A 16,845-nucleotide genomic window follows, 5' to 3' on the forward strand; every position below is an offset into this window, starting at 1 on the left:
GTAACCCTGCTGTTGCTACAGTCGCAGGTTAGAATCCTGCCTCGGGTATAGGTGTGTGTGATGTCCTTAGGTTAGTTAGGTTTAAGTAGTTCTAAGTCTAGGGGACTGATGACCTCAGATGTTAAGTCCCATAGTCTTTAGAGCCATATGAAAAATCATATCAAGGCATTCAGCCAAATGATTGTATATGAGCCTCTCTGCAAAGAATACACTTCCTTAACTTCAACTTCAAGCTACTGGAAGATTCTTAAGCATAAAGCGAGATCACATATCTACATCTACGTCTGTGAAGCGCGGTCAGTCCTGTGGTGTGTGGCATAGTGTGCTTCTGCCACATCTTTCATGTGCTCACCACGCAGTTTATGTAGCACGTACTTCTGCTGCTTCTTCCATCTCCCTACCGCCCAGTTCTACCACCGGGTGGTGGTTCGGAAAGTGGAACTGTAAGATTCAGAGTCAGCTCAAATATCAGATTTTTCCATAGCGCTAACTTCGTGAGATGTGAATGGATTTGCCTTTTCGCAATTTTAACACTAAACGTCCCCGTCATGTTACATGTCTCTCTTGTTGCATCTTTGTTGAGTATATCCGTAGTGCTCTTTAAACTAATCCGTGGCTGCTCTTCTTCAATTCCTCTACGATCCTACCAACTACGGGTTAGATTCATGACCAATATAACACTTGGAAAGGACATTGGGAAGCATCACCACGACACAAACAACTACTATATTATGCAGCCGCTTACTCCCCGAAGATGGTGGATTATTCACTGGACCACAGCACCTGACGTCTACGAGAAACATGGCTTTGCATCATGATGAATTTGCCAGTCAGCTCCATAAGACGGGCGTCAGACGTTTGCCAACTTGTTCGTGCATCTCTGCATTAGATTAACTTCGCACAGGTGTCGTTCCATAGGTGACTAACGAAACTGCAGAAGCAATAGCGTAGTAAGAGTCACCACCATCCTAACATCAGAAAATACATCTTCCATAAACAGCGTCGAATTCCTCACAGACTCCGCTCTCCTCGGTAATTCAACTTCTAAGCTGCACAGAGAGCTTTAGCGCCACTCCATGGACTGTCTATCAGGCTGCAGAGTTATGTTTAATGTTAAGTCAGCCTGCTTAACTGAATGCCTGCACGGTGGCTCAGCGTGTTCGGTCAGACTGTTAGCTGTCCTCTGCAATAAAAATAAATGAGTGAATGGATCAACAATGAACTTAAAATGGTTCAAATGGCTCTGAGCACTATGCGAGTTAACTTCTGAGGTCATCAGTCGCCTAGAACTTAGAACTAATTAAACCTAACTAACCTAAGGACATCACACACATCCATGTCCGAGGCAGGATTCGAACCTGCGACCGTAGCGGTCGCTCGGTTCCAGACTGTATCGCCTAGAACCGTACGGCCACTCCGGCCGGCCAATGAACTTAAACGGGTCACTTGGGACATCTGCCCCGAATAAATGCAAGGTGTAATGACGGACAAAATGAGATTAAAAAAAGAAGTGGTAATGTGTTCGCATACCATACAGCAGCCCCGGGTTCGATTCCCGCCTGGGTGGGCAATTTTCTCCGCTCGTGGACTGGGTGTTGCGTTGTCCACATTATCACATCATCACACCAACACGCGAGTCGCCCACTGTGACGTCACCTGAAATACGACTTGCAACTGGGCGGCCGAAATTACCCGGATTGGGCCTCCCGGCCATCACTGTCACACGATGTTAAGGTAGATACTGTTTTCATTTCAGAAGAATTTACTGAATTTGTTCTATTTTTCACGATTTATCGCATAATCTGTTTCATACCAAAGGTTTTGTGATTTTTTACATTGATCTATTATCTGATTTTGTATGCGTTGTGTGTCCTCATACTTCCTTGGTAATGCCATGTACTACTTATGCAGTATCTAGCAGGATGCATCATATACAGCGTTTAAAAGAAGTCAGATACTTGCAGAGGTGGTAGTAGCTACCAAAAAAAGTCCAATATAGATGGGCTCTAAAATAAATACCTTAAGAGCTATGGGAACTTGTTCATGTTTGATACTGCGAAACATTCCTCTTCTACTGCAGGCTGTTCGCTTTCTGTATTCCGGGAGGAGGTACTATGCACCAAAACAAGGAAGGAAGTCCAGTAAACAGAAGCTATAAAACGCGTACCTTAAGAGATGTGGGTACATGTCCATAGTGGCTACTGCAAAGTACATCGCTTCCACAGAATAAGTTCTGATAGTTCTAAAACGTATACTATAAAAGCTATGACCATTTGTTCAATAGAAGAGATGTGTTTCACAGTAGCCAATACGAACAAGTAAACGTAGCTCTTCAGGTACATCTCAAATTACTGAAGACTCCTGAAAGGTATTTGCAATCTTTTTTCACTTTAACAAACCTTCACCAGCGATTCATTTTTACAAACAGTAACGCATTCTAGCAGCCTATGTAACAACTGAAATACGGGCATCAACTCGTTTCTTTTTATTTTAAAACAAACTGCATAGTCTGTTGCAGCGAGAACAGCATACCTTGACGAGACAGTGATACAACACCTTTGTAAATATAACGAGAAAGCTTTGAGTAAAAATTCGTTGACAAGAGCAATTTTTGTGCTGTTTTTCCAGTTATTATATGACCTGCCACCCGGACGTTTACATCATTCTCGAAGGATTCTTGCGCCTCTGGATTAACAAATGTTATGTTGTAGGATAGTCCTTCAGGGGGCATAACATACGACGATTAATTTTTTTTACTTCTTACAGTATTAACAAATACTTAGATACCCACGAGAACATCTGCCCCTCGCAAGGGAATGTTTGTTAATGAATAAATAGTTGCTGGCCGCGGTGGTCTCGCGGTTCTAGGCGCGCAGTCCGGAACCGCGCGACTGCTGCGGTCGCAGGTTCGAATCCTGCCTCGGGCATGGATGTGTGTGATGTCCTTAGGTTAGTTAGGTGTAAGTAGTTCTAAGTTCTAGGGGACTGATGACCACAGCTGTTAAGTCCCATAGTGCTCAGAGCCATTTGAACCAATAAATTATTATTATATCATTTCAGATAAAATTCAGATTATTTATTTCGATTTTGTTACATACCCTGTATCATTTACAAACAGCTAACAACTAGTTCATTAAAATAATACATGGAATAAATGAAACCTATGATTTTCACCAAAAAGCATTGAAGACATTATTAGGTGCCCTCACATTTTCGTCGGCAAATTCCCTATCGTGTTTTTGCAAAGTGGGAACCATTTGCATCATGACACTTTCGTCTTGGAGCCAAAATTATAATCAGCCTCCATCTTAGTTTTACCTACGTAGTAGTGGTATCACTGATAAACTCACTACTGTCATAAAAATCTGGAGTCATCGCTTCACAAGAAGCAGTATTGGGTTCTCTGTGTCCTTCACAGTCTTTGGAACCTCCACATAGACCACGTGCTTTATGTGCCTCAAGCGGAGGAAGCCTATTGATTTTACGCTGAAGAGCCAAAGAAACTGGAGTAATCGCTTCACAAGAAGCAGTATTTGGCTCTCTCAAGTCTTCCACAGTCTTCGGAACCTTCCCATAGACCACGTGCTTTATGTGACTCAAGCGAAGGAAGCGTATTGATTTCACGCTGAAGATCCAAAGAAACTGGTACACCTGCCTAATATCGTGTATTGCACCCGCGATCACGCGGAAATGCCACAACACGACGTGACATGAACTCGACTAATGCCTGAAGTAGTGCTGGAGCTAACTGACACAATGAATACCGCAGGGCTGTCCATAAATCCACAAGAATACGGGGGCGTGCCCAGATCTCGTCTGAACAGTACGTTGCAAGGCATACCAGAGATGCCCAATAATGTTCATGTCTGGGGAATTTGGTGGCCAGCGGAAGTGTTTAAACTCAGAAGAGTGTTCCTGGAGCCACTATGTATCAATTTTGGACGTGTGGTGTGTCGCATTGTCCTCCTGGAATTGCCCAAGTCGGTCGGAATGCACAATGGACATGAATGGATGCAGGTTATCAGACAGGATTCTTACGTATGTGTCACCTGTCACAGTCATATCTAGACGTATCAGAGGTCCCATATCACTCCAGCTGTGCACTCTACACACCAATACAGAGCCTCCACCAGCTTGAACGGTTCCCTCCTGACATGGATTCACGAGGTTGTCTCCATACTCTTACATGTCCAACAGCTCGATACAATTTGAAACGAGACTCGCCCGACCAGGGAACATGTTTCCAGTCATCAACAATCCAGTGACGACGTTGACGGGCCCAGACCAGGCATAAAGTTTTGTGTCGTGCAGCATTAAGGGTACACGATTGGGCCTTCGGCTCCAAAAGCTCATATCGATGATGTTTCGTTGAATGGTTCGCACGCTGACACCTGCTGATGGCCAAGCATTAAAATCTGCTGCAATATGCGGAAGCATTGCGCTTCTGTCACCTTGAACGACTCTCTCCAGTCGTCGTTGGTCCCATTCTTTATCCGGTCACAGCTAGGTCGGAGATTTGGTGTTTTACCATATTCCTGATATTCACAGTACGCTCTTGTAATGGTCGTACGGGAAAGTCCCCTCTTCATCGCTTCATGCTGTGTCCCATCGCCCGTGCGCCTACTGTAACACCACGGTCAAACTCACTTCAGTCTTGATAACCTGCCACTGTAGCAGCTGTAACCGATCTAACAATTGCGACATACACTTGTTGTCTTATACAGGCGTTACCGACTGAAGCGCCGTATTCTGCCTGTTTCCATATCTCTGTATTTGAATACACAAGCCTATACCAGTTTCTTTGGCGCTTCATTGTAAGTCCGGCGATTGTGCAGTATTACTCCGAGTAGGGCTGTCTCTTCCCATCCAACGGCTCAGAAGTAAGATGTTCAACGAATCTCTTGCAACTGAAGACTTTTGTTAGGAGAACCATCGTGTTACAAACATTTCATTTGGTGAGCACTGAAGGACAAATTTGGAAATCTAACTGAAACTAACTTACACTATGGACTACCACACACACATGCAAGATTGAGGACTCGAACGTCCGACGGGCAAGCAGCACGGACCGTGACAAGGCACCTCTGACCGCGCGGAAGGACACTTTTCTAACATACGTATGGGTAATTTGTTTAATTTTGCCCATTTAACGTCCCATAAAAATTAGACGTGATCGAGAGCTGTCGGACTATGCCACACCACACTTTCACGCTCAATTCCCTTTAGTTGAACGTGGATTAAGCGTTGACCAGTAGGGCGTGTGTGTCAAATTTACGTTCCCGTGATTTGTGAACTTTGTCTCATTACTAAACAATACCTGCTGAACAAAAGTATTGTCCTGCTGGGGAAACCATTAACAGTACTCGAAACTATGTTGAAAATCATAGCCAAATAGTTATAGATATAGAGAAATATGGGACGGGCTATGTTTATGGCCATGGAGAATATACAGAAAGCTTCTTTGACACATAACAACCTCCCATTGCAAATGATAAGAACGAGTGGGGGAGTTACTGCAGCAGCTGCATGAACCATACTCCTCCAGCTTCGCCGGTAGCCTGTAGCGGAGAAACGAGTTGGATAGTTTGCCGTTATGCATACGCTTCCGCTACTCTTGACGTATTTCAGTGACATTCGCCATAAATTAAGAAGGATCACACTGAAAATGAATTGTAGCATTCTTCGCAACAAACCCAATCTGCCTGAACAGTGGTTCCACCGCACTGGAGTTAATACCTATGAAGGGCAATTCGAAACAGACGACGGGTCTCTTGTCTCGGCGACACAATCTTCCGTCGAGAGTAGCGTAGACATCAGATACAGATATACATATTACTTCGGTGGTGCTAGTGTCCTTGGAGAGTGGCGTAAACTTGCAACTATCGGAACATACAAAGGACGCAACAACAACGCAGAAACTCCGAAATTCAATGTACCTCTACTTCGAAATATATTTTTAGATCTACAAAAGAGATATATCACTGAGTTTGACTCAGCGACATCTGTTGTGTTGGCAGAAGAGCCAACACCGTGTTACGAATGGAGGGCGAAATGCACGCGTTTTAGCTCGCGCAGACTGGTGCGAGGAGGGAAGAACTATACTCGTACATGAGCTCTGGAACATGACAAGGAATTAGAATTCAGAAAGCGCACGTATTTACTTTGATACTTAACTTTAATCCATTAATGATGAACGTCGCTCTTAACGGTACATGATTCACAAAATTATCTGTTCGGAACACATTCATACTCACTGAATATGGCGCCTTGCTAGGTCGTAACAAATGACGTAGCTGAAGGCTATGCTAAACTGTCGTCTCTGTAAATGAAAGCGTATGGAGACAGTGAACCATCGCTAGCAATGTCGGCTGTACAACTTGGGCGAGTGCGAGGGAGTCTCTCTAGACTAGACATGCCGTGTGGCGGCGCTCAGTCTGCAATCACTAATAGTGGCGACACGCGGGTCCGACGTATACTAACGGACCGCGGCCGATTTAAAGGCTACCACCTAGCAAGTGTGGTGTCTGGCGGTGACACCACATTCCTCCCCCGCAAATCGGCGTACGGTTGTGGTATACGGCCTCCGTCCGCCGTGGGGAGGACCCCATGTTGACATATGCGACGAGGTGGGGAGCCTAACAACAGGCGAGGCTGTGCCACCCGCACCCTGCCATTCGGACCGCGGGGAGCTAGGAAACGCCTGAAAACCTGCTCCAGGGTGCACGCCAACATGCGGTGTATGTGCCCGCAGAGAGACAGGAGGGGCCGAAGGGTCGACCTCCATCGGGCCGGGGCCCCCGACGGGCAAAGACGACATATGATCGGAAGCGGGCAACAGTTCCATGCCGGAGAACAACTGGTCACGAGGAGCGATCGGCGGCGCGTGACCCAGGAGGGTACGCCTGGCGGCTGCAGCGACACGTCCACTGTGGGCGTCGCCGGCGGGAGAACAGGTGGCGGCGGCGGTACGTCGCCATGGGGCAAAATGGCAGGCAGCGTCGGTAATGCTGTGACGTAACAAGACTGTTACGCCACACTGAAGTAGCCGAAAGAAAGGCACGCGTACACACACGCCGACGGGCGTGAATTCTGGAACAGGATAACTATTGAATGGTAGCAAGAAAAGTACGTAGCTGCTTTATACTTAATTTTATTAGTTGATGACTACAGCGTTCTTCTTGAGACATTTGTACTATAGCTCTCTAACTATGTAAGGCTAATGGCGCCTTGCTAGGTCGTAGCCATGGACTTAGCAGAAGGCTATTCTAACTGTCTCTCGGCAAATGAGAGGAAGGCTTCGTCCGTATTGTCGCTAGCAATGTCGTCGTACAACTGGGGCGAGTGCAATATCGTATCTCGAGACCTGCCTTGTGGTGGCGCTAGGTCTGCGATCACACAGTGGCGACACACGGGTCCGACATGTACTAAATGGACCGCGGCCGATTTAAGCTACCACCTAGCAAGTGTGGTGTCTGGCGGTGACACCACATTCCTCCCCGCAAATCGGCGAACGGTCGTGAGATAAGGCTTCCGCCCGCCGTGGGGAGGACCCCATGTTGACGTATGCGATGAGGTAGGGAGCCTAACAACAGGCGAGGCTGTGCCACCCGCACCCGGCCATTCGGTCCGAGGGGAGCTAGGAAACGCCTGAAAACCTAGTCCAGGGTGCACGTCAACATGCGGTGTATGCGCCCGTAAAGAGACAGGAGGGGCCGAAGGGTCGACCTCCATTGCGTCGGGGTAGCCGACGCGCGATGACGTCATGTGGTCCGGAGCGGGCGGGAGTTCCATGGCGGAGGACAGCTGGTCACGGGAAGCGATCGGCGGCGTGTGACCCTGGGAGGCGCTTGGCGGCTGCAGCGAAGCGTCGAATGCGGGCGGCGCCGGCCGGAGTACCGGCGGCTGCGGCGGCGGCGGCGGCTGCTGCGGCGGCGCGTCGCCATGGGGCAAAATGGAAGGCATCGTCGGTAACACCTGGGGATGAGGCGAGCCAGTAGATGGGTCCCCAGGGCGCTGACCGGAAGGCACCGTCGCTGAAAGCAGACGGGGAACGGCAGAACCCGTGCGACGACAGAGGCGCAGCTGATTGAGATGCCGACGCACCTCACCAGAGGTAAAATGACACAAGTTTTGTATGTCCCTTGTATGTGGCGAGAAGGTTGCACTGTCCTAACACAGGTATATTCTGTCCCGAATAACTATGTAACTTAACATTTGCGGCACGCAACGGAGGCGCGCCCAGTTGTTTGTACGTGTCGTGATTGAGCAATGAAACTGCAGCTCCGGTATCGAGCTGGAATGGTATGACCTTGCCCTTAAAGTCCAAATCGACAAAAAGTTTATTGTTCTGCTGACGACAAGAGCGACTGTTTTGTGCAATTTGAATAGACACTGGTACAGAATCACTTGCGAATTGACGTGAGTTCCGGCGACGTCGACGCACAGTTTTTGTGGGACGTACACAGTCACTGTTAGAGAAAGTGGCACTGGACGAATCGGAATTAACTACATGAATGTCCATGGGCGAAGGTCCACGATCCTGAGTGTCCTTGGTTCGATTCCGGCGCGAAGCAAAGGGCCTGGAATGATTGTGATTGTCTGATCGGAGCTTTTTCTGGCAAACACTTTGAACATGTCCTATCCTATTACAGAAAAAGCAAATAGCTTGGCGTGACGGGCAATGTTCACGCGAATGTCTAGTAGCACACCGCGGGCATGATTTCACTGCAATTGTGGGCTGGCGCGGCACACGTGGCTTAGAGCGCGGCGGCAGCTGCGTTTGTTTGCGCGAGGGCAGTTGACCGGGCCACGCAGCTCGCCCGGCGGGCCGGTTAATGTTACACACTGCTGGTGAAGTTTCAAAAGATTCCTGAGCACAGTCAAGTGTGTCTTGTCTATCCAATATGTCTATCACTTGTTGAAGGGAGGGATTAACTAGTTTCAAAATTTGCTCCCGTATGCGAACATCAGAAACGTTCTGTGCAATTGCATCACGTACCATTGTATCTGCATAAGAAAGGCCACAGTCACAGTCAAAGGCACAGTCCCTAGTAAGTCCTTGCAATGTTGCTACCCACTCCCTATTAGTTTGACCGGCCGTACGTTTTGTACGAAAAAATGTATACCGTTTTGCAACCACATTAACTGTATCTTTGAAATAGGCATCTAAAGCAGACAAAATTTCCTCGTAGGACAGAGTTGCTACGTCGCGTCGGGGAAACAATTTCACTATCACACGGTAGGTGGACACACCGACACAAGAAAGCAAAAACGGCTGCCGCTCATTACCTTGAATTCTGTAGGCGGCGAGATGGAAGCCGAACTGTCGGGACCATTCTGGCCACGACTCGTGGTTTTGATTAAACGGGCGAAACTGCGGTGCAACGGCATGTTGTGGCTGCGGTACCGGTGAAGCGGCGGCTGCCGCATCGGTTTGAATGGCACGTTGACCCTGGACGAGCTGTCCAAGGGCATCCAATAACGCCTGCGTCTGCTGATTCTGCAAGCGATGAAATTCGGACAGTACATCTGGAGAATGTGGCGAAGCCATGACACAAATAAATCAGAGCTAAACAAGGAGAAGAATACGATCCTTTAAGCCTCGTCGCCAATCTGTTGTGACGTAACAAGACTGTTACGCCACACTGAAGTAGCCGAAAGAAAGGCCCGCGTACACACACGCCGACGGGCGTGAATTCTGGAACAGGATAACTATTGAATGGTAGCAAGAAAAGTACGTAGCTGCTTTATACTTAACTTTATTAGTTGATGACTACAGCGTTCTTCTTGAGACATTTGTACTATAACTCTCTAACTATGTAAGGTTAATGGCGCCTTGCTAGGTCGTAGCCATGGACTTAGCAGAAGGCTATTCTAACTGTCTCTCGGCAAATGAGAGGAAGGCTTCGTCCGTATTGTCGCTAGCAATGTCGTCGTACAACTGGGGCGAGTGCAATATCGTATCTCGAGACCTGCCTTGTGGTGGCGCTAGGTCTGCGATCACACAGTGGCGACACGCGGGTCCGACATGTACTAAATGGACCGCGGCCGATTTAAGCTACCACCTAGCAAGTGTGGTGTCTGGCGGTGACACCACAGGTAACACCTGGGGCTGAGGCGAGCCAGTAGATGGGTCCGCAGGCCACTGACCGGACGGCACCGTAGCTGGAAGCAAATGGCGAGCGTCAGATCCCGTGCGACGAAAGAGGCGCAGCTGATTGAGATGCCGGCGCACCACACCAGAGGCCCCCAAAACCAGATACATAGCGCTTCCGAGGCAGCGAAGAATGCGCCCTTCGAGCCAACTCCGTGAACCGCGATAGTGGCGGTAGTAGACAACGTCGCCTGGGGCAAAAGCAGGTGTCTGCCCCTGCACAGGAACCTGATGCGGCGGATGTAGCAAAGACATCAAGGTTCGACGATGGCAACCGTGGAGCAACTCAGCCAGCGAGCGAACATCTCAGGGGCTGGGAGCGATACGAGGACAAAAAGAGCAATAACGCGTCCTCCTGAGAATTCGACACTTTCATCCTCAACATCTGTGACTTTAAAGTCCTGACCAATCGTTCCACGGCACCGTTTGACTGTGGCAGAAACGGCTCGGATGTCAGATGTTGAATACCATTGGCCTTGCCGAATGACTGAAATTCTGCGGACATGAATCGTGGGCCATTGTTGGATACAGTTGTCTGTGGAAGACCTTCAATGCAAAAGATAGCAGATAACGCTTGGATGGTGGCAGATGATGTCGTGGAAGACAGCCGTACAACAAAAGGAAAATTACTGAATGAGTCTATCACAACCAACCATCGAGCATTCAAGAATGGACCAGCAAAATAGATGTGTAAGCGTTGCCAAGGGAAAATGACTTTTGGCCATGTAAAGAATTTGTGAGGTGGTGCTGATTGGTGTTCGGCACACACCATGCAAGAAGAGCACATATTCGTAATTGCAGTATCGATTCCGAACCAAGTACAGTTGAGACGTCCCCTTAGAAAAATTTAACATGACTGTGCTTAAACTGACTCACAATATTTTTTTAGCGCAACGCAATCTGACTTTCAATAATCCCTACGAATGAATGGCCCTGACTAACATTAACCTATACCTTTCACAAATCACTTACCTCACAAAAATCTTCGTTACTCGAACTACTGCAATACAGCGAGCGCCACTACTGCCAGCTAAATAAAAGATTCAAACTACGGAAGGCACTAGCTACTGATAGGCATAGTTAGCAAATGAAAGATTTTAATAGAGAACAAACAATGTATTTACCTTAATAGTCATGATATATATAGCAGTTTATGATATCCATTCTTACAAATGTACTGTTTCTGATGGACACACCTCCAGATTATCCATTCTCAAAAATCCGCCATCGCACTTCCCCACATCAACCAGTGCTGGCGGCTCACCTCCAACTGCGCAACGCTACGCGCTGTTAACATCCAGCTGGCCAACACTACAATGGCGAGTATTACAACAATGCCAACCAGCCACTGACTGCACACAGCACAGCCAGTGATTTTCATACAGAGCGCTACGTGGCGTTACCAATATAAAAAACCTAAACAGCCTACTTACACAGTGCTGACGAGCAAGTTGTTTCGTTCTCACTATACCCCAAAGTCCTTGGTGGAGAGGCTATAAGACAGAGGACTGTAACGAACGTGGGACCACGACCCTGGACCAATCATTATCAGAACGCAACAGCAAAACACCACGGCGAACAAAAAGTCTGTCTTTGTGAGCAAAAAATCGGCGAACCAACGGATCCCCGATCCGTGACTTTGACAAGGGCAATTGAGTAGCAACAAAACGCAAAACGGTAGCAAGAACAGGGTCGGCAGTTGTGGCTGTAGCTACACGACGAAAATCAATCGGAAACGATTCGAACACGTCATCGGTTTCCGAATCAATGAACATGCAAACAAGTTCGGAGGAATCGAATGCCCCATCCTCAGCAACAGGCAAACGGGACAACGCATTGGCGTTTCCGTGTTTTGCAGTGGACAGATACAAGTTATCGTAGCGGTACTGCGAGAGGAAAACAGACCAGTGAATGAATTTCTGCGCTGTACGTGGAGATACAGGCTTGTTCGGATGAAAAAAGCCATGTTAAAGGTTTGTGGTCTGTGATTATGGTAAAGTGACGACCATACAAAAAGTCATGAAACTTTGTAACACCAAATACGACAGCCAACGCTTCTTTCTCGGTCTGTGAATAATTTCTTTGCGCATACCAGAGCAATTTTGACGCAAAGGCAATAGGGCGATCGTGCGAGCCATCTTTGTGCGCAAGCACAGCACCGATCCCGAAATCCGATGCATCCACCATCATCAAAAGGGGCTTCTGGTGATCGAATGGCGTAAGGCAAGAATTGGAAAGCAACGCCGATTTCAACCGGCGAAAGGCGCGTTCGCTTTCCGTCGTCCAGTCGAACGGAACACCTTTACGGCGTAAGCGATGAAGCGGAGCTGAAATGGAAGAGGCATGTGGCACATATCTGTGACAATAATTGATTTTTTCCCAGCACACTCTGTAGCTGCTTCAAATTCTGCGGCGAAGGCAAGTCTTGTATGTCACGGAGGTGTGTGGGACTGGGATGTATGCCTTGGGCATTGAGTACATGGCCCAGGTATGGCAAGTCACGAGCAAAAAACACACATTTGTTCTTCTGTAAGCGAAGACCATTATGTCGCAAGACGTGAAATAACGTTCTGAGATTGGCTCAATGTCCTTCTTCCGTCTTTTCGGAGATCACAATATTGTCTAGATAGTTTGCTGCAGTAGGGACCGACGCACAAACAGTTTGTAGATATTGCTGATGTGGTGTCACCGTCGGACACCACACTTGCTAGCTGGTAGCCTTTAAATCGGCCGCAGTCCGTTAGTATACGTCGGACCCGCGTGTCGCCACTATCAGTGATTGGAGACTGTGCGCCGCCACACGGCAGGTCTAGAGAGACTTCCTAGCACTCGCCCCAGTTGTACAACCGACTTTGCTAGCGATGGTTCACTGACATAATACGCTCTCATTTGCCGAGACGATAGTTAGCATAGCCTTCAGCTACGTCATTTGCTACGACCTAACAAGGCGCCATTACCAGTTGCTATTGATCTTGTGATTCATGTACTGTCAGACCGACGTTCACCATTAATGGATTAAAGTTAACTATTCCACCAGCTACGTCCGTTTTTCTAAATTCTAATTTCCTTGTCCTGTTCCAGACCTCACGCCAGCCTGAGTGAGCTAAAACGCGTGCATTTCGGCTTCCACTAGTAACACGGTGTTGGCACTCCTGCCAACCACAACAGCTGATACAATGCTGGGGCGGATGCACACCCGAATGGCAGTCGTTTGAATTGATACAAACCTAGATGTGTGTTAACCACCAAAACGCGCTGGGATTCTTCGTCCACCAGTATTTGCAAGTATGCATCTGCTAGGTCCAACTTCGAAAAATATTATCCCGGGCACAGTTTGTCAAAAAAATCTTCCTGGTGGGGTGAAGGAAAAGTTGAAATCACTAGTTGTGGCTTCACTGTTGCCTTGAAGTCCACACAAAGTCGCAATTTTCCCGAAGGTTTTGGCAGAGTTACTAAGGGTGATGCCCAGAGAGAAGCCTGCACATGTTCAATTACATTTTGTGATTCCAAATCGTATAATGTTTTTGCAACTTCATCACGCAATGCGTGGGGAACGTTGCGTGTTCTGAAAAATTTCTGTTGCGCGTTTACTTTCAGTTCCAAATGTGCTTTATAGTTCTTAGCACAACAGAGGTCCGGTGCAAACACGTCTACAAATTCTTCACATAGACGAGAAACACTGTCTGAAGGCACAGTCTGGTTCACTGATAGGACCTGATATACTATAGACAAGTTAAACAACTGAAATAAATCGAAACCAAACAAGTTCACTGCAGAAGAAGAACAAAGGACGTAAAATGACACAAGTTTTGTTTGTCCTTTGTATGTTGCAAGAAGGCTGCACTGTCCTCAAACAGCGATCTTTTGACCTGAATAGCTAGTTAATATTTGCGGCACGCAACGGGGGTGTGCCCAGCAGTTTGTAAGTGTCTTGATTGATCAGTGAAACCGCTGCTCCAGTATCGAGCTGGAATGGTATCACTTTGCCGTTAATGTCCAAGTCTACAAAAAGTTTATTGTCCTGCTGACGACAAGAGCGACTGTCCCGTGCAACGTGAACTGACACTGGTACAAAATCATTTGCGACTTGATGGGAGTTCTGGCGATGTCGACGCACACTATTTGTGGGACGAACACAGTCACTGTTAGAGAGAGTGGCACTGGGCGGAGGGGAATGAACTACATGAATTTCCATGGGCGAAGTGTCGCGAGCCTGAGTATCCTTGGTTCGATTCCGATTCCGGCGCGAAGTAAAGGGCCTAGAATAGTTTTCAGTTCCCGACCTGAGCTTTTTCTGGCAAACACTCTGAACATGCCTTTTTAATTACAGTAAAGGCAAATAACTTGGTGTGACGGGCGATTCTCACGCGAATGTTTAGTAGCGCACTGCGGGCATGATTTGAGCATTCCATTTGCTTGCCAGCGTGGTACACGTGGCTGAGAGCCTGGCGGCAGCGGCGCGACCAGGCGCGAGGGCTGTTTACCGCTCCGTGCAGCTCACCCGGTGGGACAGTTAACCTGACACACGGCTGGCGTACGTTTTGTACAAAAGAAGGTATACCGTTTCGCAACTACATTGACTGATTGTTTGAAATTGGCTTCTAATGGAGACAAAATCTCCTCTTAGGACAGAGTTGCTACGTCACGTCGGAGAAATAATTTGACTATCACACGGTAGGTTTGCACACTGATGGACGACAAAAGAAACGGCTGCTGCTCGTTACCTTGAATTCTGTAGGCGGCGAGATGGAATCCAAATTGGCGTGACCTCTCCGTCCAGCTTTCCAATGCAGCATCAAAAGGTCGGAAAGTCGGTGCAACTGCGTTAGCGGTGGAGCAGTGGCTACCGCATCGTTTTGCATTGCATGATGGCCCTGAACGAGCTGTCCAAGGGCATCCAGTAATACCTTCGTCTGCTGATTGTCTAAGCGATAAAATTCGGGCAGTACATCTGGAGATTGTGGCAAAGCCATGACACAATGAAATCAGGACAGTATAGATAAGAACACCGTTTTTACACTCGCCAATGTTGTGTTGGCATAAGTGCCAACACCGTGTTACGAATGGATGCCGAAATGCAAGCGTTTTAACTCACGCAGGCTGGCGTGCGAAGGGGAGAACTATACTGACGAGAGGTCTGGAACATGACAAGGAATTAGAATTCAGAAAGCGGACGTAATTACTTTGATACTTAACTTTAATCCATTAATGATGAACGTCGCTCTTGACGGTACATCATTCACAATATTATCTGTTCAGAACACATTCATAGTCACTGAATATGGCGCCTTGCTAGGTCGTAACAAAAGGCTATGCTAAACAGTCGTCTCTGTAAATGAGAGCGTATGGAGTCAGTGAACCATCGCTAGCAAAGTCGGCTGTACAACTGGGGCCAGTGCTAGGTATTCTCTCTAGACTAGACCTGCCGTGTGGCGGCGCTAAGTCTGCAATCACTGATAGTGGCGACATGTGTGTCCGACGTGTACCAACAGACCGTGGCCGATTTAAAGGCTATCACCTAGCAAGTGTGGTGTCTGGCGGTGACACCACAATATCAATTTTTCTACCCTCAAAACATAGTGTAACTCCATCAAAGAGAACAAAATTAATTCCTGGGCCACAGTTAGTAATAAAGTTGCAAGAAATTATTTCTGGGTGTTTCACGACCCCTGTTGACTGTTCATAGAGGTGAAAATAATCCCAAATGTCTTAAATGGATCAAAAGTAATTAGCGGCGTACGATGTAGGAGTTTCACCCTGTACACCAAGCCCGAACATAAAAATTCACCCATTTCGACAGCTTCTATCGCCAGAAGCTGGGGTTAATTTTTTGAGTAAATATTTTAGGTGTTGTTTCTCTTTTCAGGACTTCGCTCATCTCCGAAAGTGTATTTGTTTATCTATTAACTTCTTTATCCTGGCCAAATTAGGTCCATCATCCCTCCCTTATACCTAGCCAAGCATTCCACGTATTTCACAAAAGAGCCATTAAGACACACATGTTATGCGTACTCTTACATCTACTATGGAATCCAACACTTAGAAATATCTGTAACACAAATATTTTAAACAATCGTAGCTATAGCAGAAAGAAATGCAATTTATATCCGTTAGGAAACTTCAGAACAAAAGAGGGAAACTACAAGTGGTAGGCTTTGACTTGGAACATAGTCAGCGATGGGTTTGAGAGATGTAGTGGGAGATGGAGAGGGAGAGAGAGCGATGTGCAAGAACTCACATAACGAAGAGAGGGCGAAATGAGAAACGAAAAGACAAGATGGGTGAGGTGGAGCAGTCGTCAGCATACTGGGTTCGGTTTCGGAAGAACAATGGTTCAAATCGCCATACAGGCATCCTAGCTTAACTTATCCGTCATTTCCCTCAATCACTTAAGGCAAATACTTGAATGGTTCCTTTGATACATCCCCGCCGATTTCCTTTCCCATCTTTCCTTAATATTAGCTCATGCTCCATCTCTAATGACCTCGGTGTCGACTGGACGTTAAACACTAATCTTCATTTCTTTCGAAAAGACAAAGATGCGTAATTGAGAGGATGGGAAGTTTTGCTTCACTGTTCGACAGAACTGTGGCCCTATACATTCACTTTCAAGGGAAATGTTATCAGGTTAACTGAAGTACTTGAGCATTACGGACTGATAAAATTTAGATACAATGCCTAAGTAACGGTCC

This window comes from Schistocerca serialis, chromosome 4 (genome assembly GCF_023864345.2).
Source record: "Schistocerca serialis cubense isolate TAMUIC-IGC-003099 chromosome 4, iqSchSeri2.2, whole genome shotgun sequence".
In the NCBI taxonomy this organism is placed as follows: domain Eukaryota; kingdom Metazoa; phylum Arthropoda; class Insecta; order Orthoptera; family Acrididae; genus Schistocerca; species Schistocerca serialis.